A 26,805-nucleotide genomic window follows, 5' to 3' on the forward strand; every position below is an offset into this window, starting at 1 on the left:
TATTTTGCTTTAGCGGGTGGTAACTTATTCAATAGAATTTGTCTCCTGTGGGCTGAGGGGCACCTCCTGTATGGCAATGTGGGCTGCTCTACATCCGCTGGAGCGAATGGTGGTCGTGCGTATCAGTGCCACTGATAAATAGCCATTATCATGTGCCGGGGCCACCTCTACTCCAAACTCATTATCCCTGTCTGATTGACTGTTAGGTTGGGGTTGTGGACAGCACTTACCCAACTTGGGGTACATTATCTCTATTACCGTAGGTGATGGTGCTGTGGCTGTGCTCTGCACTATCTATCTGGTCCTGTCTTTTTCTCTGCCAGCTTATTTATCTTAGCTTCTAACTCTTGAATTTTATGTGTTTAAGTATCTATGTGTCCTCTGTAGCAGGTGAGTATTATTACATACGCTTTCTTCCTTTTGTTTTCATTCTGAATATCCCCACATTTCTTCTGTCTGTCAGGTGAGTCTTTTTTCTTTTATTAAGAAATCCAAACTAATAATGTCCAGTATAAAATATCTTTCAATGGAAAGGGTTAACTCCACTACAGGTTTGTAAGAAGGTCTGGCGTCATTACGTGACTTCGGGTATCCATCTGAAAATATTACCCCAAGTCTTTGTGCTTTCAAAGCTTGATAAGAAATTAGGAATCCGTTAAAATAGCAGAAATTATTGGTAAAGTTGTCAAAATAAAACTTTCTCAGCGGGAAAGGCAGCATTTTAGATTAAACTCCAATTTCTCTACACACCCAATTCAAATACGTGCCAACGAGTTTTTCATTGATTTAAAGCGAGACCACACATTTTAATAGCTATTTTGTTTACAGAAATCCAATTTCCACGCAAGCTATATACATTCCAGCATTTTGTTTTTTTATGGTCCCGTTCACTGAGCAAATCTTGCGTTTTATTTTCTCTCGGCACAAAATCTAAACTTCGGTGCCAGTCCATCTTTTTAAGAATCCTGTAATTCCCAGTTTTTTCTTTCTGTGCTGAGTTCACATAGCTTAGATCGTTTCCCCCTTTTGAATCTGAACTTAATCATTTTTTGATGACCTTACTTCAGTCCATAGTTAAACATCTTTGTTTCTCTTCCTCGGCACAAAGTGTTGTCGGGTTTAACTCATAAGTTTTTATATTTCAACCAATATCCTTTTCACAGCCAATTTAAATCTCGTTTCTTCAAATTAGGTTTTGTATTTTGATGATCTTCCTCCAGTCCATTTTGCTCAACATCATTGTTTCTCTGCAGCTTTCAAGGTCAAATTTCTATCTTTTGATAAAAACAAACTGTCCTTTGTAAATTCAATTTGATATCCAACATTTTTCTTTTCTTTTATTAATTTTCCATTTATCTCAACTCGCATTTTATCCCACTGGCCAGTTTTCCTAGGATCCTGGGGTCCCACCCCACGGTTTAGGTTGTATTCCTTCTTGTTTGCACCGCACACGATCAATACCAGCTTCACTGTGTGATTACCACGTCATGCTTCAGGACATACACCTTATATTTCCCATAACGATCGCTGGGGTCCACTCCCCATGCGGTTGCATTCCTTCTTTCTCAGGCATACACCTATGCCACCCTTGGTTTTCAACCATCTGTGGTTCGTTATAAGTTGTCCGACAGCTGACCCCTTCAAATTCTTCATACAAATTAGTTCCTTCCCCGTAAATGCTACAGCTGCATGTGGTAAAAAACATGCTCACTACCATTTAGCAGTCACGTGATCCAGGTCGGAAGGTCTGCATCCGGTTCATGACGCCAAATATTGGGTTTAAAAAGGAGGCTTCTCTTCTTCCACGTGGACTAACTGATATAGTTCATCGACACCTCACCTTTCTCCCACTGTATAACGACCACGGAAGTGAACACACGAAATCCCAGGATCAACTCGCTTTTATTACGAGCAATTACAAGGGAAGGTTCAGTCGTGGAACCTCCGAAATATAAGAGTTTTCAAGCATAACTTATACAGGTTTTGGAGAGGAGCTATCCTCCTGCAAAATCATCGATAGGTCTATTGATATCAGCGGAGTTACATTGATTTGTCGACTCTTATCCGACGGTCTCTGAGTGGTAAATGCAACAGTCCATCTCTCATCATTGTTTTGTTCCATTTTTCCCTCTACCCCAGTCTATCCGACGGTTAGAGTGGCTGTACTTGCTTATTTATCTCTTCCTCAGGGACGTAAAAAAACTGCTGACCGGCTGTTTAAGTATTACAGAGATTACGGATTCAGTTCAATGCGTTATACATTTGCGCTGTACCTACATAAGCAAGTGTTACCTACGTAGCAATTATAAGTTCAAGACCTTCATCATAATTCTGAGCTCCTATTTGCAACCTTATAATTTATCCCTTGAAGGGATCGATGCAAAGCCTCCATCATTGTTCCCCATGTGTCCTCTAATTGTTTGGTGAGACGTTTATTCTCTCTGCTTAGATCTTCTTTTTAAATCTCAAGATTTCCTAATTGTTTACATTGCAGCCCCTACGTGAATTGCATTGATACTCTGCTGTTGCATTACTGCAGTAGCTGAGGCAAATTGACTCTGCAAATTCACAATTTTCTGTTTAATGTCTGAATCTATTTTCTGCAATTCTTCATTCTTAGCCGAATTTTTTTTTCCAGTTCTGATATTTTATCCCCTAATTCTTTCTTGACCTTTGATTGACGTCCTGCGAAGTACGAAGCTGCACAGGTGACTAGACTCATCGCCTTACCCAGCTTCCATTTCTTAGCTTTAATCTGTTCATCAATAAAAGTGACCGTATCCTTAAGGGATACATTCGGATTCTTCCCTAGGCAATCTAGCAACAGTGTCTGCACTTGCGTTTTGTCACATATTTTTTCAAACTTTTTCTGATACTCTTCCAAGAGACACTCCTCCGGCATCTGAAAATTAAATATTTTTATGTAAGCTTCCTTAATGAAGATAACAGTCACTAGCAGTTGACGTAAATCAACCTTACACAAGATTTGATCTGCCTTGCATCTGCTGGTGACACACAAGAACTTGTTTCCAAATAGACAGAAAAAATTACAAGAGTTCCCAATTAACTTGATTATTGAGTATATTGCATTTTGTTCAATATCTCTTTGTTTTGTTCCTTCGTGGTCGCCAGATGTAGTTTTTAACCAATGAGCCGCTTTTTGCCGCTTTGCTAACTATAGCAATTCAGCTATTTCCAGGGTATATACTTAATTCAAACTGGGAGACTCTTGTTCACATCATACCAAATACTTTTAATACAGGTATAGTGAGTAAAAACAGTGTTTTATCAAGTAAATTACATTCTGTTACAAAAGTAATACTTAACAAATTATAGTCACAGCCTAATTCTCGATAGCGTCCTCTCGAGCTGACCGTGGTGCCGACTCCTTATCTCCTGTTCGCTTGATTCGCACTGCCTTCTGAGTAGAAGAGCTGTTACTTTATACCATTTTTCTCCCATTCAAAAGCTGTGAAAATTTACAGCTGTTGTAGCCTTACAGTAGATCATATTATCTACTGCCTTTGACTTTCTATGTTATCTCTATCTCCCTCCCTCTCTGTGGCAGGAATCACTTCTCTGAGAACAATTATACAGACCATGGTCACACAGAATTAATTACTGAGCTTGGCTTTACAAAAATATGACAAGAACTGGTACGCAATGTATACCTTTATGTTATTGATTAATAATTTCGGCCTTGATCCTTCTATTTGTAAATGAAGCTTTATCAGCAGTTACAAAAATGGATAAAATAATAATGACTCAATTTTAAAATTTTGCTTTGTTCATGTTTGTAAATGTATATGTGTGGTTATGTCGAAATGTTTGTTTATGTTGAGGTGTAAGTGTGTGTGAGTTTTCGTGTAACATTGTGTTCACATGTAAGTGTGTGTGTGTGTGTGTTTTGTGTTAGTTTGTGTTTGGATTTATAGGCATGTCCATGCTTGTGTAAGTGTGTTGAGGTATGTGTTTTCCAATAAGTGTATGGTTATGTCTCAATGTTGTTCATGTTTGGTGAGTGTTTGTGTGTGTGTGTTTTGTGTAAATCTGTATTTGATTTTATGCATTTGTTTACGAGTGTGTGTGTGTTTTGTGCAAGTCTGTGTGTGGATTGACGTGTGTATTTACCTGTGTGTAAGTCTGTTTCTGTGTTTTGTGTAAGTGTGTGTGTGGATTGATGTGTGTGTAAGTGTGTTTTTGCAAGTGTGTGTGTGGGTAGATGTGTGTGTTTATGTGTGTGTAAGTGTGTATAAATGTGTTTTGTGTAAGTGTGTGTGCGTGGAATAATGTGTGTGTTTATGTGTGTGTAAGTGTGTGTGTGCTTTGTGTAAATGTGTGTGTAGATTGATGTATGTGTTGATATGTTTGTAAATGTGTGTAAGTGTGTTTTGTGTAAGTGTGTGTCTGGATTGATATGTGTGTCTATGCTTGTGTAAGTGCGTATAAGTTTCCGTTGTGTTAGTGTACGTTTCGATTGACGTGTATTATTGTTTTGTTCAAAGTTTCAGAGAGTACCAATAACTGGATTTGACAATGATGGTTTTCATTATATTCTAGTTATGTATAATATTATGTTTAAGGTTGTTAGTATGTCTTCATATGTAAGTCTTTGTGCGTTCATGTGTAATTGTGCACTTACACAAAAACACAAACATATACAAAATCATCAAAACACTTACATGTGAACACACACAAACTCACTTTCACATGTATTCTCCTCCGCTCTGTGTAAATGTGTTCTGTGTAAGGCGCAATGTGATATCAGCCGAACGAATGCAACAATTCAACCGATGGGCTTCAGCAACATCAGGGACACAACTGTGAGAAACTCGGAGAGGATTCAGTCACCAGTTTAGACATGGCCCATTAGAATTCAACATGTTAGTTTACAATTAACAGGGACTGTTGCACCCCCAAGTCTATTTAAAAATATTATGTGGAATAAATAGTTATTTCAGAATATAATACTCATATGGCAAATTTAAAATTTTTAGATCATGGGTTAGAATGTACGATGGCAACTTAGTGCATTAAAAAGAGAGTGGTTCACTTCCCATCTCCCTGCGGGAGTGGCAGTGGGGGTTACATGAATTATACGTTTCCCTTTCTCCTCCCGCTGGTGCGTGTGAGAGGTACAGTGAGTTAAAATTACCCTTTACTCCCTCTCAGCTGAAGTTACCTTCAGGAATCCTGTAATGAGAGAACTCCACGCAGTTTCTAACTCATGCTGTATCTGAGCTGGTAGCGCTGGCTGTACAAGCCTTGGGACCGAGATCCGCAAACACCCTACTTCAGATAAACAGCCCTCACATTGGCCAAAATAGGAAACATAATTAATTGAGTGGCTGTGTGTTTAACTCACGATGGAAGAAAAGCCCTTCATTGTTTTTTATATAAGAACTGAAATGCAATCGAGACATTCTCATTGACAAGAATGACTAAGAAAGCAATAAAGGAAGGAAAGATAGATTACAAAGGTAAACTTGCGCAAAACATGAAAACGGATAGTAAAAGCTTTTACCGATATGTAAAACGGAAAAGAGTGACTAAAGTAAATGTTGGTCCCTTAGAAGATGAGAAAGGGGATTTAATAATGGGAAATGTAGAAATTGCTGAGAGCTTAAACAATTATTTTGCTTCGGTCTTCACAGTGGAAGACACAAAAACCATGCCAGAAATTGCTGGTCAAAGGAATGTGGGAAGGGAGGACCTTGAGACAATCACTATCACTAGGGGGGTAGTGCTGGACAGGCTAATGGGACTCAAGGTAGAAAAGTCCCCCGGTCCTGATGAAATGCATCGCAGGGATAAAGAGATGGAGGAAGTTATAGCAGATGCATTCGTTAAAATCCACCAAAACACTCTGGACTCTGGGGAGGTACCAGCTGATTGGAAAGCAGCTAATGTAACACCTCTGTTTAAAAAAGAGGGCAGACAAAAGGCAGATAACGATAGGCCGGTTAGTTTAACATCTGTAGTGGGGAAAATGTTTGAAACTATCATTAAGGAAGGAAGAGCGGGATATCTAGATTGGAATAGTGCAATCAAGCAGACGCAGCATGGATTCATGAAGGGGAAATCATGTTTAACTAATTTACTGGAATTCTTTGAGGATATAACGAGCATGGTGGATACAGGTGTACCGATGGATGTGCTGTATTCAGATTTTCAAAAGGCATTCGATTAGGTGCCACACAAAAGGTTACTGCAGAAGATAAAGGCACGTGGAGTCAGAGGAAAAGTATTAGCATGGATAGAGAATTGGCTGGCTAACAGAAAGCAGAGAGTCGCGATAAATGGGTCCTTTTTGGGTTGGAAATCGGTGGTTAGTGGTGTGCCACAGGGATCGGGGCTGGGACTACAACTGTTTACAATATATATAGATGACCTGGAAGAGGAGACAGAGTATAGTGTAACAAAATTTGAAGATGACACAAAGATTAGTGGGAAAACGGGTTGTGCAGAGGACACAAAGAGGCTGCAAAGAAATTTAGATTGGTTAGAGAATGTGCTAAGATTTGGCAGATGGAATACAATGTCGGAAAGTGTGAGGTCATCCACCTTGAGGGAAAAAAAACAGCAAAAGGGAACATTATTTGAATGGGGAGAAATTATAACATGCTGCGATGCAGAGGGACCTGGGAGTCCTTGTGCATGAAACTCTTTTAGGAGCAAACAAAAAACATTAACCCGTGCCCCCCGATCTGGGGGAAACACCAACATTTACAAGGTTTATTTTTGGCACAAAAATATATTTTTTCTCCAAGTGCCCCCTATAAAAGGGGAGGGGGACACTAAAAGCACCGGCAATTAAAACAAATTAACTTAAAAATATGAAATCAAGTTAAAATTTGGTTGCCGGGCATGATGATGCACTCCAGTCCCTCCGGTGCCCACCTCTTGCGGAAGGCCACGAGCGTACCGGTGGACACCGCATGCTCCACCTCCAGGGACACCCTTGACCGGATGTATGCGCGGAAGAGAGGCAGGCAGTCTGGCTGAACGACCCCCTCGATCGCCTGCTGCCTGGACCGGCTGAGGGCCCCCTTGGCCGTGCCCAGGAGCAGTCCTACGAGGAGGCCCTCGGACCTACCCGCTCCCTTCCGCACAGGGTGCCCGAAGATCAGGAGTGTGGGACTGAAGTGCAGCCAGAATTTCAGGAGCAGCTCCTTTAAATAACAAAACAGGGGCAGCAACCTCGTGCACTCAATAAAAACATGGAACACGGACTCTTCCAGACCGCAGAAATTGCAGGCGGCCTGGGAGCCCGTGAACCGGCTTAAAAATTTATTGCACGGCACTGCTCCGTGCATCACCCTCCAGGCCAAGTCCCCGGCAAATAGTGGGAGGACCCCTGCGTAGAGTGCCCTCCATCGGGGACCCCCGCCTCCTCTGGACGGCAAGATGGTATGCCATGGCGTGTCCAGATGGCAGGCAAGGATGGCAAAGTTGAGAGTGTGCAGGAGCAGCCCGTACAGGAAACCCCTCCGCGCAGAACTGAAAGGCACGGAGGGGATTTCCACGAGGCGGCTCAAGTTGTGAGGCGTCGGCCCCCGAGGGAGGTTCCGGGGTTTGGCGCCGATGAGGAATTCCGTCCGGACGGGGGTCAGTTCGGATGGGATCTCCCCGCGTGCTTGAGCCTCCTCGATGCACCTAATGGAGTCGGGGCCCAGAGCTGTTTTTATCGACTCGATGGCATCAGCCGCGCGGCGGACGTTGGCGGAATTTAGGCGCCGCGCCAGCGTGTCTGGCGCCATCCAACCCGCTCCTCCGCCATCGAGCAGGTCCCTGACCCTGGTCACCTCACCAGCCAAAGCACTCTCATCCGATCGCCACCTAAAACCTCGGTCGTGGAGGTACGGATTCCCGAGCAGCGGCTCCTGCAGGACGGCCGCCATTCCAGCCGGTGGAGAGCTCCGCTTGGTGGAGACTTTGTTCCAGACCCTGATGAGTTCCTTGTAAAAGACAGGCAGCTCCCGGAGGGCGGTCCTGACGCCCCCCACACTCACAAACAGGAGCTGCGTGTCGTAGTTGGGGCCGTGCTGCTGGCGGAAGAAAGACGTCGCCAGAGCACACCACCTGGGAGGGGGGTCAACGTAAAGGTATCTCTGCAGGGTCTGAAGATGGAAAGTCGCGAGCTGGGCGCTGACGCACACCAACAACTGACCGCCCTCCCCAAGCGGGAGACTCAAGACCGCGGCAGAGACCCAGTGCTTCCTGTTGTTCCAGAAGAAGTCCACCAGCTTCTTCTGTATCTTGGCGACAAACTCAGGTGGAGGGGTCAAAGTGACCAGCCGGTACCACAACATGGCGGCCACAAGCTGGTTTATGACTAGCGCTCGACCCCTGCAGGACAGCACTCGGAGCAGTCCTGTCCAGCGCCCTAGGCGAGCGGCGACCTTGGCCTCCAGCTCTTGCCAGTTCGCCACCCACACTTCCTCGTCGGGGCTAAGGTAGACTCCCAGATTGAGGAGATGGGTCGTGCTCCAGGCAAAAGGCGTGAGCTCCTCCGGCAGGGAGTCCACCCGCCACTGACCCACCAGGAGTCCGGAACATTTCTCCCAGTTGATTCTGGCGGAGGATGCGGCTGAGTAAATCTCCTGGAACTCACACATCCTCCGCAGGTCAGCGGGATCCTCTACCGTGAGGAGCACGTCATCGGCGTAAGCCGAGAGGACGACCTCCACGCCCGGCCCTTGCAGAGCCAGTCCCGTCAACCTCGTCCGCAGGAGGCGCAGGAAAGGCTGCACGCAGACGGCATATAAATGGCCGGACATGGGGCATCCCTGGCGCACCCCTCTCCCAAAGCGAAGGGGCGCCATCAAGGACCCGTTAACATTAATCAGACACTCTGCGGCGGCGTATAAAAGTCGGATCCAGGCGACGAAATGCATCCCAAACCCGAAAGCGCGCAGAGTTCCAAGCAGATAGTCGTCATCCACCCTGTCGAACGCCTTCTCTTGGTCGAGGGATAGGAAGGCGACCGGCAGACCAGCCTCCTGGGGAATAATGGATGAGGTCCCGGACCAGATGGATGTTATCGTGGATTGTCCGGCCCGGGACCGTGTAGGACTGGTCGGGTTGGATCATGTGGTCCAGCACGGCACCAAGGCGAGCAGACATCGCCCTGGCGATGATTTTGTAGTCCGTGCTGAGGAGGGATACTGGGCGCCAGATATTAAGGAGGCGGAGATCGCCCTTCTTATGCAGCAGGACAATGACTGCCCTGCGCCAACAGAGGGGCATCTCCCCGGTCACCAGACGTTCCCACAGGACCCGCGCGTAGTCACCCCCCAGGACTTCCCAGAACGCCCTGTGGAACTTCACGGTCAGCCCGTCCAGACCCGGGGATATTCCCCTCGAGAGCCGGTCGAGGGCGCCGGTCAGCTCCGCCAGGATTAGCGGAGCTTCCAGATTTTCGGCGCCCTCCGGGCTGACCTTCGGCAGGTCCTCCCACAAAACTCTATGCACTTCTTCGCTGGACGGCTCCAGAGAGAACAGGGCCCCGTAATATTCAATGGCCCTGTTGTTGACGTCCTCCGGATCCGAGACGAGAGAGCCGTCGTCGGCCAGCAGCGTCAAGAGCTGCTTACGGACACTCTGTCTTTTTTCCAGCGAGTAGAAGAAAGGCGGAGCAGCGGTCCAGATCCCGCAGGAACTGGATCCGTGACCTCACGAACACGTCTCGGGACCCTACGAGCTGCAGGTCCTTCAGCGTGGCCTTCTTCGCTTCGTACACCGTCCGCAGGGCCGGGTCCCCGACGACTTGCTCCAGGTCGAGCACCTCCTTTTCTAGATGCCCGACCCTGGCCGCCCGCCTCTTGGTCGACCCCCTCGCGTACTCTTGATAGAAGACGCGGACGTGAGCCTTGCCCACGTCCCACCATAGCCTCAAGGAGGGGACGCCCCCCTGCTTCCTTCTCCAGTCGGCCCAGAAACGACGGAACGAGTCCTGGAACCGCACGTCCTCCAGCAGCTGGTTGTTAAAATGCCAGTACGCGGACCCCGTCCTCGCGCGGAGCGAAGCGAGCTCTGCCCGCAGCAGGTGGTGGTCTAAACAGGGTACCTGCCGCATGGAGGCCGCCGGGACGCAGGAAACGTACGCCCGAGACAGTTAAAGGCGGTCGACTGTGGACCATCCAACTCCAGGCCTCACCCAAGTAAAGGCGCTGGAGTCTGGGTGGAGATTTCGCCAGACGTCCACCAAGTCGAAGGACCCGACCAGGTCCCACAACTTCTCCATCGCCGTCATGCTCTGCGGGGCACCGGAGGGGTCCCTGGCCTCGAGGGTGCAGTTAAAATCCCCCCCGAGGACAATGCAGTCGCCGACGTCGACGGAGCCAAGAAGAGCGGACACCTCTTCGAAGAAGCGCGTTTGCTGCGGGCCGGGTTGAGGGTCGTACACGTTCACGAGGTGGAGCGGCACGCCCCCAGGCGAACCGTTCCGTGCAGCAAGCGGCCTGGCACGGGCTCCTCGACCCCCAAGATCTCCGGCTGAAAATGCGTGGCCAGCAAGATGGCCACCCCACTAGAAGTGGCAGTGAGGTGGCTCATGCGGACCTCTCCTTGCCATTCCAGGAGCCACGTGGCTTCGTCTCCCGGAACGGTGTGGGTTTCTTGCAGGAAGCACGCTGCATATTTCCCCTCCTGCAGGAGCGAAAAATTGTTAAATCTACGTCGTGCCTCTCTGCTGCCGTTGATGTTGAGGCTGGCTATGGTTATCTTCATAACCTATTGTGGGGGGTGGGAGTGGAGTCGTTTGTTGACCTCCACTCCTTCAGCAGCCCAGTGAGGAACCTTTTGAGCCGGCGCCGCTCAAGGCCTTGCGCCTTTGATAAGGGCCCGCCCATGGCCATGGTTTTAGCGGCGGCGCGGACGGAAGCCATGAGCAGCCCCGGCTCAGACCATCTTTCCCGGGCCAGATGGGTTCGGTTGCGGCGACCCTGGCGCTGGACCAAAAAGTCCCGGAGTTCCTCGACGGGAATGAGGGGGGATTCAGCGGCGGTCACGAGGAGATCTACCGCCTCACTGGCGATGGACTCGAGATCTTCACCTGCGTCCTCCACCGAGTCCCCGTCCTCCTCCGGGAGGTCGCCGCTAGCAGCCGGCTCGTCGACCGCACGAGGTATGGCAAACGGCCCGGCCGCTCCATCTGGCCCTGGCTCTGCCCCAATCCCACCCCAGGATCGTCGGCAGAGGAGTCCCCACTGAGCTCTTTTAAAATTGGTACTGGGTCGGGAAGCAACAGCGGAAGGGTTTCCTCCTCCGCCCCAGGAACCGCGGAACACGGAGAGACTTGGTCAAAGTAATGTTCCAGGTCCTCCAAGTACCCCAGCTCCAAAGTAGGTGGCGAAGGTTGTTGTTCTTCCCCCTCCCCGCCGCCACCCCCCGGCCCAGCGTGTACAGAATCGTTAAAATGAATCCATTTTCAGTTTCTTCCGGGCCGAGCGACTCTAGGGGGCAGATAATTAATAGCTGGGCGGGCTCAGGTTGGGCCTGTTCGGCCCGCCTGCCTCAGTCCCGGGGACGCTCGACCCGGCGGCTACGCATTCCACCGCTGGCCCCACGCCCCCCTCGTCAGGCAGATCATTCACACCATCCCCGGGAGGCAGAGGCCGGGCAGCCTCGACTGCCTCACCCTCCCCGGGGACAGATTCCTCACGCCTGCAGCGCAATTTGGGGGCGCTGGTGGGGGACGCGGGACACGCGGCGGGCACCGACTCCTCCGCGGAGGGATGTTGTTCCCCCTCCGCCTCATTGGAGCGGCGCCTCCTTTTGTTCCTGGGAGGGCGTGGAGGCAGGGAGACCTCCATGTCTGCCGAGGCCTCCCGCTCCACCCCCCCCTTTTTCTTTTCTTGCCCGCGCCCGAGCGCCTCTGTGATACTGGTCAAGGGCTCAGGCACGGGCTCAGGGCACCCCGCGCTCGCCGGTGACGGGGTTGGCCCGAGCGCGGTAAACAGATTGTCTGGCGCACTGAGGGGTCCCGCCTCTAGATGTTTCGCCTTCTTCCGTGCCTTCTTTCCGGTCGGACGCTGTCCCCCCCCCCCACCGCCGGAGGCCGTGAAAACAATGGCCTCCGACGATGCCCGCGCACCTACGGCTCCCGGCACGTGGACGCTACTAGGGGGAGGGGTGGCGGCGGCGCCAGCCTTGGCCACCCTCGGTGGTTTGGCGGCTTTGGAGGCGGGGCAGTTCTTGCGAACGTGCCCCACATCACTGCAGGCATGGCACCGCAAGCCGTTCGACGTCCAGAAGACGTGGTAGGCAGTCCAATCGTGCACCACATTGAAATTGCCCTCCGTCGTCTCCTCCCGCGCCAGCCGGACAAAGAGCTGGCGGCGGAAGGAGAACACATGGCGCAGGCTGTTCTCCCTGAGGCCGAGCGGTATGGGGTTGATCCCCGACCTTACCTCCCCCAGTTGGTGTAGAAGAGGGAGGAGGAGCTCAGCGGGATCAAAGGGCGGGACGTTTGAAATGATGACCCTCTGCGCGGTGGCCTCGAGAGGGTCCACCGGCAGGAACACCCCGCCCACCATGAGCCCCTTTTCAATGGCCAGGGACATCGCCCGCTCTGACCCCAGGAAGAACACGGCCTTCCCAGACATCTTGGAGACTTCGACAATGGCCGAGGGGCCGACTACCCCAGCCATCGCCCGCACGCACTCCTCAATGCTCATTGCGGGTTTAGTGTAGCTCTTGACCCCGTGTTTTTTAGTTATCAGTCTGAATGGTGGCAGGGCAGCAGGAGGCGCAGGAGCTGCCGTGGATGTGGATGCCACCTGCGCATAAGTCCTAGCTGGCCCTGCCACCGGCGTGGATGTGGTCGCCATCACGGGGTCCCTTTCAGGGCTACACCCACCCCAAAGTCACATGCCTTAATTGTCTTAAGTGGCCTCGTTTAAATATTTAACAGCGGGAGCTCTGAAAGAGGCACTCCTCTCCCCTAGTTGGCATTTGGGGAGGGGCCTTGCTCCCTCTGCTCAGTTGTCTAAATTGTTCTTGTCTTTTTTTTTTCCAATTGGGAGGATGGGCTCTCAGAGAGAGAGGGGAGAGACAGAGAGAGAGATAGAGTGAGGGGTTGTGGGAAAGAGGGAGGCTGCAAGGGCAGATGTCCCCTCACAGTAATGGGTGGGTGCACTCCCCAGATGGCAAACAAAACAGTCTTTGGGGTTGACTTCGGGTGGGGCAGAAGATGTCTTCACCTGGAGCAGCTGGAGCCACACATGTACACACTCCCAACGATGTTAATTAGGGTGATTTAGTTTCTTCAGCCTGGTAGCTCCAGCTATCCCAGGCTAGGCAATGGGGGAGGGGTGCTTCAGTGGTGTGTGGGCCTAGCTGTAGTCAAGACCCCAACATACACTTCCACACACACACACACCCCCCGCGATGTTCTGGCCCTCGATTGGTCATCTTTCCTCCCCCCACCGATGCAACAAAGTCTTTTTGGTGAATGCACCAAAACACACCCACCTTTGGCTGAAGAAGTCTTTCCCTCCTTCCACATTGGCAAGTTGTTGTTCTTTTTCCCCCCTCTCTCCAAATCTTTGTTGAAATAATGAAGGTGTTGCAGTCTTCTGCTCTCCTCCTCTCACTCTAGATGAATGGTAATGAAGCCCCTTCCTTCCTCCAGTTCCTGGGCTGGTCTCAGGGCTCACTCCAGGCCTTCCAGACGGGAGCTAAAGCAGGGAGTTCCTTCTCTCACAGCAGCCAGGCTCCAAGTGCATAGGCCACGCCTCCAAAGCTCCACCATTGGTCCTTGTGCATGAAACTCTTTTTGGGAGTAAACAAAAAACATTAAACCGTAACCTCCCCCCCGATCTGGGGGAAACACCACACATTTACAGGCCCTTTTATTTTTTTGTGGTATTTTTTGGGGGGGTTTTTTGGGCACAGAAACATATTTTTTTCCAAGTGCTCCCTATAAAAGGGGAGGGGGACACTAAAAGCACCGGCAATTAATGTTAGTTTGCAGGTGCAACAGGTAATCAGGAAGGCGAATGGAATGTTGACCTTCATTGCCAGAGAGATGGAGTACAAAAGCAGGGAGGTCCTTCTGCAACTGTATAGGTTATTGGTGAGGCCGCACCTGGAGTACTGCGTGCAGTTTTGGTCACCTTACTTAAGGAAGGATATACTAGCTTTGGAGGGGGTACAGAGAGGATTCACGAGGCTGATTCAGGAGATGAGAGGGTTACCTTATGATGCTGGACTGAGTAGACTGGGTCTTTACTCGTTGAAATTCAGAAGGATGAGGGGTGATCGATAGAAACATTTAAAACAATGAAAGGCATAGACAAAATAGAGGCAGAGAGGTTGTTTCCACTGGTCGGGGGAGACTAGAACTAGGGGGCCCAGCCTCAAAATACGGGGGAGCCAATTTAAAACTCAGTTGAGAAGGAATTTCTTCTCCCACAGAGTGGAATTTACTGCAAAGGGGAGGAATTGAGGATAGCTCATTGAATGTATTCAATTCACAGAAAGATAGATTTTTAACCAATAAGGGAATTAAGGGTTATGGGGAGCGGGCGGGTAAGTGGAGCTGAGTCCACGGCCAGATCAGCCATGATCTTGTTGAATGGCGGAGCAGGCTCGAGATGCAAGATGCCCTACTTCTGTTACTAATTCTTATGTTCTTATGTTCTTATGAAGGTGTCCATCAGAACAAGGGAAATGCTTTACCACTGGATTTATTGACGGTTCTGTTGGTGATTATCAATGGGATCGCTTCATGTCCCACCACACAGGAGTGAGAGGCGCCGCTGGCCCACTCCTCGGCTGCAATGGATAGCAGGCTGTACATCAAGAAGGAGCTGCTGCCGTTCTCCGCCATCACCTCGGTGTTCATGGAGTTGCCGGAATCCACGGGCTTGTCATTGACGGTCCATTTGATGAAGATCTATCGGGGGGAGAACCTCTCACTAAGCAGGTGAGGCTGACCAACCTCTGAGCAGAGACTTCTTCTGCTGAGGGCAGGAGGACAGACACGGCCGGTTCCCGCGGATCTTTCGCTGTAGAACAGTTACAACAAAGGCCAATGAACTGGTTAGTTCCAGAGACAATGGGGGAAATTCAACCCAATACAGCGGGCGGGTTTTGGGCGTGGTGGTTGTTAAATTGGTAAAAATTAGAATCCCTACCTCAACTCGCTCACTTCCGGTTGTAATATTATATTTCAGTAATATATTTAAATGAGACTTGAATCCTCTATTTTAACCACCATTTGGTGTTTAACAGTCGCTGGTCCGGTTGGACACACTTTGTAAATCTCAGCAGTTACAGCAAGGTGGAGATTGCTGCTCCCAGGTGGTAATTGCCCTTACACCTACCTCCTGAATCCAGGGTCCCTGCCTAACCCACCCCCCGCGATCCGCGACCTCCTCACTCGGCTTCCAATCCTCCCGTTTTCACTGGTGGCCTGTGAGACCAACGCCCACAACTCGCCTTCCTCATTTAAATTCAGCCAATTTCCGGTGGTTAGATGTGAGAGAAATGGACACTGCGTTTAATTTTTTACGCTTTTCCTTTTCCCCTCTGTTGCCTCTCTGGTTTTCCATCCCTTATCCGAGGGAACGTAATCTTTCACTCTGAAATCTTGAAGCATTGGACTGGAAAATGACAAAGAATTTAATGCACAGAACGATGAGATTTGGCTAACTGGTCTATGCCGGTGTTTATGATCCACACAAGCCTCCTCCGAGCCCACTTCATCTAAACCTAATAATATACCCTTATATTTCTTTCTCGCTCATGGACTTATCCAGTTTCCCCTAAAATACATAATGTCAGGTCCCAGAGTGCTGAGTTGGTGGATTTACCAACCTGAATGATCAGAGTAGCCATTAAACACTTTATATAATCAATTGGCCCTTGCACACGCATCGAAATTGTCGCAGTCTCTCAATTATTGCAACAATTTCCCCGCTCACCCTTTTCCTTGTGGATGGAATCTCTGAGAGGAGTCGACATATCCTGATGGCTCACCACGCAGTAGAACCTATCCCCACTCAGCCAGTCTTGTGTCGAGATGTTTAAGTTGCTGATCACACTGTTGGGATCCTCTCCGGGTTGGACGGCAATCTCTGATTTCAAAGTCTCGTTTTTTCGGGTCCAGGTCACGGTGAGCCCGTAAGGAACGTCAGACACGACGTACATTAAGGTCACCGTGGCCTCCAGTAAAACCTGTTCCAGTGACGGTGGGCGAAGAGTGATTTTTAATCGCTGCATGGGACATCCACTGCGAAACAGGAATGAAAGTCAGGAAAAGCCGCATCTTCAGAATCAGGACACCAATAATTAGCCTTAACTCTTTCAAGGGGAATAACTCACTTTTGAGATATCAACCTCTCGCTATTGCTTGAACACTTTCGTTATGGAAGGGCAATGAATTGGCAACGATTCTGGGAGGTCTGTAATATTTCCTGTGTATTTGAGCCAGAGCCACCTGTAATGGGCTGTGAAGCAAATACCTGGCCTAAAATGGGAATACATTGGGACACAATTGTGATAGGCACTGAATGGCGCTCTCCCTGCAATCCCTTGCTCCTTTACGCCCGTCTCTAGATTCTTGCACCCAAACGTATCTCCACTGCGTATAATAGCTGATGCCCAAATATCCCCAAGTTCAAGAGGTCGACACCAGCATTATACTGGTTCAAAACCAGTGTCAAATTAATTGCAGGATTTATGGGACAACAGGAAACAAAGTTAAGTTTCTAGTCTTTTGCTGCTATTTTTGTTGCGATGAAAATGTGCAGGAACCAGTCAGATCCCATCAGAGGAGAAGTGCAAGGTCCGGAGAATGGAGTTGCAAGGAATCTTTTGTGGTGGGGCATCATTTGTAATGATGTGAGGTAGTTTGTTAATATCTGTAATTACTGAACATTTATCATGTCTGGTGAGAGAGATTCAGAAAGCACTATGACCTCAGGGCATTAATATCAACATAGGAATAGGAGAAGGCCATTCAGCCCATCCATCCTGTCCCGCCATCCAGTTAGATCATGGCTGATCAACACTCAACACCATCTTCACGCCTTGGCTATGTAACCCATGATAACCTTGCCGAACAAAAATCTATCAATCTCAGTTTTCAACTTTTCAATAGAAAGCAAGTGTCAGCAGCTTTTGGAGAGGGAAATCCCGACTTGCACTATTCTTCATTTGAGAAATTCCTTTCTGACATCACCTGTGCACGGCCTAACTCTAATGTTAAGGTTCTGCTACTTGTTCTGGACTCTCCCATCAAACTAAATCAATGTTTCTATATCAACTCGATCAATTCCATTTATCAACTTAAACACGTCAATTGGATCATCTCTTAACGTTCCATACTCGCCACCTGATCATTTTACATTATTAGCCCCGGTATAATTCGGGTAAACATGCAGTTTAGCACCTCCACGTATATCCTTTCTCAGGTGCAGAGCCTAGAATTGGACTCAGTACTCTGAATAGGGTAGATGCCCATTCTTGCAGTGGGTTCCTGGACAGTTAGCAGTAAAGGATTCCAGACTCCTATTGCCGTTGCGTATATGATCAGCCAACTCAGGATATACCTTAGACTAAGGACACGTCACTCACTGCCTGACACCAGAGCAAGGGGAAAACTTCTTTGGCGAGGTTAATAAATCCTGAGCAATGAGGAATCCTGAACCAGAAGATCGTGGGTTGAAGTCCCACTCCAGATATTTGATCACAATATGTAAGCAGAGTCTCTCAGTGCAGTGCTGGTGGCGTGGTGCATTGTCGGAGGTGCCGTATTTCGGATCATGTGTTAAACCAAGAATCCATCTAGCCTCTCAGGTGGAGGTAAAAGTTCCCCTGGAATTATTTCAATGAAAAGCAGAGGAGTTCTCCCTGGTGGCCTGTGAATATTAATCCCTCAAGAAATAACACTAAACAAAAAAAATGGTCGTTATCACACTGCTGTTTGTGGGAGCTTGCTGTGCACTAGGTGACTGCCGCACTTTGTACATTACAACTGTGACCACATTTCACAACTTAATTCATTGCCTGGCAAGCGCTTTGGTTCAGTCTGTGGTCGCTGAAGGCGCTGTATAAAGTCAAAATTGTATCGCAAGAATACACAAACTGCATGATTGGGAATTAGGAATATTCCTCTGCTTTCTACTAATTTCAATCAAAGTCCTGACTGAGATCAGCGCTCAGAATGGTCTGGAACCTCCCTGGATTGTGCCTCTTACCCTGAGATCTGCTGAAGTTACGGCTTTGTGTGCCCCCTTCATGAGTGACCTGGCAGGTGTAGACCGAGCCGGTGAACCATTCCCTGGCGGGGAGTGTCAGCCGACTGGCCGTCAAAACGTTTCCGTTCATCTCAAAGGCGGGAGAGGTGATGAAGCCCGAATCCAGGAGTTGTCCACTCTTCAGCCAATTCATGGTCAGTGACTTTGGCCTTAATTCGATGATTGAACACATGGCGCTTGCATATCTGCTGCTGATGATTTGTTCAGTGGAACATGGCAAGAGGAGAACAATTGGAGGAACAATGATCCGTTCACGACGTTCACGAGAAGGCATTTTATTGACATTGCTTGCAAAATAAATGATTAAGAAATGCAAAGTGTCCTTATATTTTAACAAGTTCTTTGCTGTCAGATTCACACTAACCTGGCATTTGCAGAGAGCAAAATTGTGCACAGTATACTCAGTGTAATATGCAGACCAGAACTGTGCATAATATTCTAAGTGCGATATGGGGATCAGAACCATGCACAGTATTCTAAGTGTGATATGGAGACCAGAGCTGTGCATACTATTCTAAGTACGATATGGAGACCAGAACTTTACACAGTATTCTAAGTATGAGATGGAAACCAGAATTGTAAACAATATTCTAAATGTGATAAGGAAACTAGAACTGTGCACAGTATTCTAAGTATTATATGGAGACCAGAACTATGCACAGTACTCTAAGTGTTGTCTAACCAAGTTTCTATACAAGTTCAACATAACTTCTCACCTTATCACAGATTGCCCTGTATCCCACATCATTAACCTGACATTGTGATGTTCCACACCGACACACCACGTCGAACCTCGCAGCAGATTGTGCTGCTCCCCACCTCGGACTCGGTGATGGTTAACTGGCTGCTCAGGGTGCAGGTTCAAATCTTTTTGAGCAATGACGGGTAGGTCTTCAATCCAGTGGTGATCGGCTCTTTATCTTCCTTCCAGAAAATGCTGATGATGTCAGGGGAGTAGTCCATCACCAAACAGCCCTACGTGATGGAGCCATCGGTGCTGGGTTGTTCACAGGAGGAGAGCAGGGCGCAGAGGGTGGGGGGAGACGGTGTTACTGGGAAGGAATGGCCCATTGAACAAGTTAGACTCTGTAATCCGTGCTTATAAAAGAAATAAACAAATCGAAATTTGACTGCAGAATAAACTAATTCCACCATTTCTCCATCAAAGGCTACACGGGCATTTGAGCTTCTGTCAGTTCTATCGTAAGCACCTGTTAATGCGCTGGTCAGGAACGCACCTCTCTATCACCGAGCTCTATCACATTACACAACAAGAACCTTTACACAACTCGTCAATAAAGAAGCCTTCATTGGATCATACAATAGCAGAACAGAGACGTTTTTCCTGTTATTTCGGCCTGCATTTATTTCTCAATCAGCACCATTTCTTGTCCTTTATTTAATTGCAGTTTGGGAAAATTTGCTCTGTGCACGTTGCCTGCGGTGTATCCGTACAAAACAACAGTGACTGCACTTCAAAGTAACAGCGGAATTCCGGCTTAGGACGTTCGCAAAAACCCTGCAAACTTGCCTACCACATAATTCAACAGGTAGCGTTTCCATAGTCTAGTTTCTAAGATGCAAGTTGTAAATGAACCGCGATTGAGTCGAATTTCTTCCTTATTTTCTCAGCATTTGAGGGAGAGCGATGTCCTTCAGCGCACTGTGATCTGAGCTCTATTCCATCCTATTATATGCATGTCTCTTGAGTAGCCTGCTTCCTGCAACTCAATTAATAATCCGAATAAAATACCATTCCAAAATCCGGTTAATTTGAAGTTACTCCTTAAATGGCCCGTTTCAATTCCTATTGTTGTTCTTGTTATATAACAATGACATCGACTTGGTTACAGGGAATACAATTTCGAAGTTCAAAAATGATGCAAAACCTGGAAACGTAGCCAATAGTGAGCATGATAGCAGCAGACTCCATGAGGAGACAGATGGACCAGTGAAATAGGCTTGGACATGGCAATTGCAATTCAATGCGAATCATTGAGAAGCGATGCACATTGGGTGGAAGTTGGAGAGGCAGTATAATCTAAATAGTATTGTTTTGAGCGGATGCACGAATAGAGAGATCTGGATGTACATATTCACAAATCTTTGAAGAGGGCAGGGCAAACTGGTAAGGCTGTTAGGAATGCGTATGGGATACTTGACTTTGTAAATGGGGCATTGAATACAAAAACAAGGCGGTTATGCTAAACTTACAGATCACGTGTTAGGCCTCAGCTGGACTATTGCTTACAATTTTGTCACCACAATGTAGGAAGGATGTCAAGCCCTTGGGGAGTGTAGAGGGGAGGCTTTTACCTGGATGATGCCAGGGATGGGGTCTTCAGTTATGCGGAGAGATTGGAGAAGCTGGAATATTCTCCTTAGAGCAGAGGTTAAGAGGAGACCTAAGAGAGATATTCAACATTATGTCAGGTTAAGTATACTAAGTCGGGAGAAAATGTTCCGCTGGAAAGTAGGTGGGTAACCAAATGTCGCAGTTTTAAAATAATTGTGAAAAGATCAGAAGGTGAAATTCAGGTGATTTTATTCACACAGAGGTTTGCTAATTTCAGGAATGCTCCAGCCAGTATCTCCTGTACGTCAGGAGGACTCATTTGCACGTTTACAATGTAAACTCTGGGGAGTTGGACTAAATTGGACAGCTCTTTCAGAGCCGGCACAGGCACGATGCCTGAATGGCCTCTTCCAATTATGTGTGATGCTATGAGTCTACACAAGTCAGTGGGAATAGTTCTTCTAGATTTCATGGAAGGAAACACTTCATATTTTGGACACCTCTACCAGATCTATTTTTATTGTTCGTTATAATGAAAGAGGATATTTAAAATAAAGGGATCTTATAAATCTGACGCAAATTAGTCAATCGCATGCTGTTAGAAAAGCTTAAATTCATTGCGAATGATGACTTATTGCAGGTTGACTCTCTCTCTTTAAATGTTTCACAGAATTGCAGCTCAGTGACTGTGTGCCTTGTGTTGTGACCCAGGCCAATAGCTGCATCTCCTCACAGTTTGTCGCTGCCTTTAACCTTCACAGGAAGAATTGGACAACATAATTTTTCTAAACATGAGGTCCCCATGATGGTTATTTGAAGTGGGAGTCTCGATATTCTCTATTTTAATTGTGGAAATAACTTGTAACCTCCCATCAGATCAGAACAGGCGCTGCTTTCTGGAGCGTTATTCACTTCCTGAAACTGTTTGTTCTGAAAGTGAGCTGAGGATCAGGCCAATCATGTTCTTTAGTAATCTGATGCTCAAAATGTTCAAACATTAATAACTCATAAAAAATTGGGCATTTTTTCAGAAAGAATATAAACATCAAAGAATGTGCGCTATTTAATCTGTGCAATGGGCCGAATTATTGTATATATCTGGCACGAGCAGTTTATCTGCTATCTGTTAGACGCAGATAACGGTGCCTTGAACATTACTGACCAAGCACTCTCAGGTCAGACACAGCACGGATAAGAGAGCAAAGCTCCCGCTATGCTGCCGTGTGGGTCAGGACAGGTATAGCAAGTGTTGCACACAGAGTAATATGTTATCTATACTATCCCGTCAAACATTCCCAGCTCAAGTACTGCAGAGATGTGCTACGAAATTTCTCCCCATAAAATGCGTTATCAAATTTACCGATTAATTAAGCACAATTATTACGAGTACAATGAAAATCTTCCAATGCACTGTCCCATTAAAGCGCACCACCCCTCCAAAGCTCTGATTAAATAGAAGACATTCTATATTGAAGGACCCAATTAAGTTCCACGTCCTTGTAAAGAAAAGGTTAAATACTGATTAAAGCTATCTCTGCAATGTCCCATCATGCACTGCCAGGTAAGATAACGCACGGGTTAGTTGCAGAGTAAAGCAGTCATATCAAACACTGTCAGGGCAGGTACAACCGGGTTAGAAACTGATTAAAGCTTCTTCGACTGTCTCCTCGTGGTGTTTCGGAACTGCTCCTTCTGACTGTCACAATCTGGGTTACTGATCTCATTTCTACGGCGAATCCTCAACCTTAAAGTCAATCTTTCACGTTTCTCACAGATACCAATTTCTTAAATAACTGAATTAAATGACACTCCCCGCAATACAGGATCACAACCCAGAAGGTTTACAACCCGTCAGGAGGACTCCTGATGCTCACACAGTGAGCAGGCGCACAGAAACAGAACAGACACAAACGGTGCAACAAGGGTGCTCTAGGCAGAGAGAGACCAGTTCAATCTGTTAATTTCAATGAAGATGTTAGATTTCTAGTTTTTTTCTTGTCAATTTCCAACCACCTCAACGCTGCAGATTCTTTGAAATTAATCTGATATGAATTTGAGAGACTCTTCAACATCCAGCCATTTCCCCATCTCTGTCAACTATCTTGTAAACCGTGTAAACATTTACTTCCCTGAAAGCAAGTAGCTGGAAATAATTCACATTCCACGGGAATTTGCTGCCCGTCACACGGGACTCGGTGACAGAGTAAGAATGTCACAATCCAGGAGACATATACAGCGATACCTAATCACCCACTGATTTTATATGTTTTCATCAGTAAATATAACCTGTAAAATCATCGCGGCAAAACAGGAAATTAATTCACTAAAATCTGCAGCGACACATTGTCGAACTCAGCACAGCCGAGTTATCAATGCATTGTTTTCTAAATTAATTTATGAATGAATTAAACATTATCTCCAACGCTTGAAATTTTGCAATAATTGTAATACTGACCAGTATGCAACACAATTGTAAGTGCTCGCTTATGTTTTAATGAATTAGCACTGATGTTACATTCTAATTTAATGTTCATGTTAGCTGAATATTGAAAATAATCTGAGTGCCAGTCTGGCCCTTCCTCCTCAGAAGCATACCTACCTGGAACTTTTGAAATTAAATTAACGTGCTTGAATTTCAGCCATACAAATAGAAGTAATTATTAAACATTTTAAAACCTTTTATGCCTGATAACTTGTGATATATTATGGTTTACTTAACTTACCACAACAATTAATCAATATTAAAATATTAAGCAGCATATTAATACATGACTACTCTGAAATATACCTTATTTTTACTTAAATGGAATCAAATTTGAATAATTGACAATAATCACGCAGTTCTACTATTGTCCCGTTCTCGACCGACACCTTTTTAAACTCTGCATGTTTCTAATATAGCATAAACTGCGTCTATTTGCAGAGAGCATTTCACATTATGGATTTGGGTGTGGACTAATTTAAATAGTTCTCTGTCCAGCCAGGGTCACAACTCCGATGGGCTGTAAACCGCTTGTTTACTAATGCTGGAATCTCGAGCTGAAATATTCTCCTCAATCTTAAACCCCAAAAATGGTTTTATTAATTAAAATCCATCCTTGCAGTTTGCAGTCAGTAGCAGAGCCTTCACTACTTAATAACACAGACAATCTTTTAAAGTTCATAGAAACATAGAAAATAGCTGCAGGAGTAGGCCATTCGGCCCTTCGCGCCTGCACCGCCATTCAATGAGTTCCTGGCTGAACACTCCAGTTATTCACAAAATGCCCGTAAGTTAATGATTAAATATATTCTGCTACTTCTTGAAAATAGTTTCCAGAATGGCCAGTGTAAAACTAGAGGATAACAATTCATTCAGACCATCTGGAGCACTGAAACTGAATGTGCAAATGGAGGAGAGACTTTGTACATCAATTTAATATTAATAAAAATTAAACATAGCTCTCAGATATGGTTTGTGCTTTGTCTACCTTCTATTCCGCATACAGCAGCGTTTTGGGAGATAGGATTTTGTTTCAAATACAAAGTAAGATGAACCTTTTGTAAGTAAATTAATCTGCTTGAATTTCAATGGATTACTTGCTGTCTCCAGCCATACGCATTCGGAATCTGCCTTGAATTTCAATATAATTACATGAACAATTCTTTGACTGCCAGCGATGCCTGTCTCTCAGCTTTTGTTCTTGCAAAGTGTTCAAGGTTAACTTAGTGATAATTCTATCAAACAACACACAATATTGATTCAATAACAAATTTCGGCTACACAGTGAGAATGTCATACCCCGGCAGATAGATTAAATTGACAAAATGCAATTTGCAACACGGCTTTAAGTTATAATTAATTGCACTCAGTCATTCATCTGTGTAAAGAGGAGGTAGCAAGTAATTGAACTCCCGACTCAAACTGAACACAGCGGTGGAATCAGTATGTTGTTAATGAAATAATTGCAGGCATAATTAATAACTGTATCCAGCCTCTAAAAGTTTCTGCTTCCCTTAATGGTGCCCAGTGTAGAGCAGGATTTTTGAAGACGAATAATATTCAGTAAATGAACATTGGACTAATAGCATATTTTAATAACATTCGGTGATATTATTGCATTATAATCGGTTGGTTAATAGTAATTTAATTCAACTACAACCTGAATAAGTTAATTATGTAGATGGCAACTAGTTACATTTCACATATTAATATACCAGCATCGTCAAAATAGATTAATAGTTGAATATATAATTATCACTTCAATAATTGTGCTGTTAAAATACCTTTCAATGACTTCTGATGTCTAAACCCGTCCTGTTCTTTGCCTACCTACTGTTTAAAAACAGTTTCAAAATACATATCTTGTTTGGATTCGATCAGAAACCTGCTGCTGCCCGCTGTCACCGATATTAAACATTGTAGAAACGCCAAACAGCTTCACTAATTCTAGGTATTCTGAGTAACACAGGCACGAACTCTCCTCAGCAGATCAACACAAAATCACATCGCTGAGGGGCGGAATCCCTCGACAGAACCTTTCATGGAGCAGATCCGTAATTCTATAAACACTTTCAGCAGAATCAAATGTATCATTGCAAAAAAATCTCATTACACAATCACCGAACCCGCCTCACACTGAGATATCTAATGATTGAATTCAACAGAAATATAAAATACTGACAGAGAATTGTGATTCGACGGATTATGTTAAATACGTTAATTTTGATATTATAGCGTATTTCAATAATAATTGGTGATATTACTGCGTTATAATAATGTTAATTTAAATGTGTTCCAGCTGGAAATATGTTAATTTTTCAGTTCTTAATTACAGCTCACGTATTGAATCTGATCATTTGGGAACATTCGGTCAGTAAATGACAATGTAATTTTCATGAAAAAACTTAAAAGTCCTTTAGGTTATTTACTGATCGCTAAGCTTTCTGTTTTGTGCCTACAATGTTCTTTTAAACACATTCAAACACAATGTTTGCATTCGACCAGAAAAACTGCAGCAATCAGAGGTCACCAAGATTAAACATTGCAGAAACGTCAAACAGTGTAATAATCATAAAGTATTTAAAGTAACCTAGACACACAGTCTCGGCAGCAAATAAATACCAAATCACATCAACAACATTTTCTGTGGAGAAACAGTTGAATTCTATAATCACTTTGCAGCAGAATCACATTTATAATTGCAAAAAATCTCAAAACAAAATCCACCGAACCCAAGTTTCAGTGAACGAAATAATTATTAAAATAAACAGAAATATAAAATAAAGACACAAATACAAGTGTTACTGAATCAGTGAATGCTCCTTACCTGCAGTCACCGTCACCATGGTCCCTTGTCCCCAGTAGCCCATTGCGTAACACAGTGAGACACGTTGTGTCAAATACTCAGGCGGACTGTTAACTGTAAAATACAGAGATTAAATTCCACCCAGCTCTAAAAACCCGATTCTGACTGTCGTAAGAGTGAATCAGCGAGATATTTCATTTTGTAGCGTTCATTATATTTACAAAAATGATTGGAATACTTCTCAAGCATCTGTGCATGTTCAACATGGCAATCAATAGTAATAAAGAAGAAAACTGTTATACATTTAAATATATATATATATATATATAACTTATTTCTAATTATTTTTATTTAAGCCTCAGTTCCTTCGACGCTCCTGGCGTGGTAATGGTCGCAGGTTTTAGCAAACTCCCTGTCTGGGGTATTTGTATGGAGAGCTCACTCTGTATTGCACCGTGACCCACTCCCGTAGTCCTTCCTTGCACAGTAATAGATGGCGGTGTCTTCGCTCCTCTTGTTCTTTATGTCCAACGTGAAGATGTTGCTTGATGTGTCTTTGGATGCAGTAAATCGGCTGTCAATCCCTGGGACGTTATTCTTGCTCGATGGAGTGTAGTAGTAAACCAGCCACTCCAGCCCCTGACCGGGAACCTGGCGGACCCAGTTCATGCCATAGCCGCCAAAATCGAACCCGCTGGTTTATAGGTCAGTCTCAGGGAGACTCAGGAAATCCTGGTCTTTGCCTCGGGCTGAGTCAACACCACATCCGACTGGACACCTGTAAAAATAATCAAAATATCCCGAGGATCAATCCTCGGGAAATGATTCCTGACTCTGTAAAATTTCAGAGAGAGACTCGCACTGAGACAGTAACAATGAGAGAATTGGACAATAAAAACTACTCACGGGAAAGTAAAGCCAGCAACAGAACGAAAGCAATCGCCGACCTCAT

General features: G+C 46.0%; 1 pseudogene; it reads right to left on the reverse strand.

Moving 5' to 3' along the window:
• Positions 1-1,811: 1,811 nt before the first annotated feature.
• On the reverse strand, positions 1,812-26,805 carry LOC139235469 (Ig heavy chain C region, secreted form-like; annotated as a pseudogene).

The sequence above is a fragment of the Pristiophorus japonicus genome, chromosome 23 (genome assembly GCF_044704955.1).
Source record: "Pristiophorus japonicus isolate sPriJap1 chromosome 23, sPriJap1.hap1, whole genome shotgun sequence".
NCBI classification, from domain to species: domain Eukaryota; kingdom Metazoa; phylum Chordata; class Chondrichthyes; family Pristiophoridae; genus Pristiophorus; species Pristiophorus japonicus.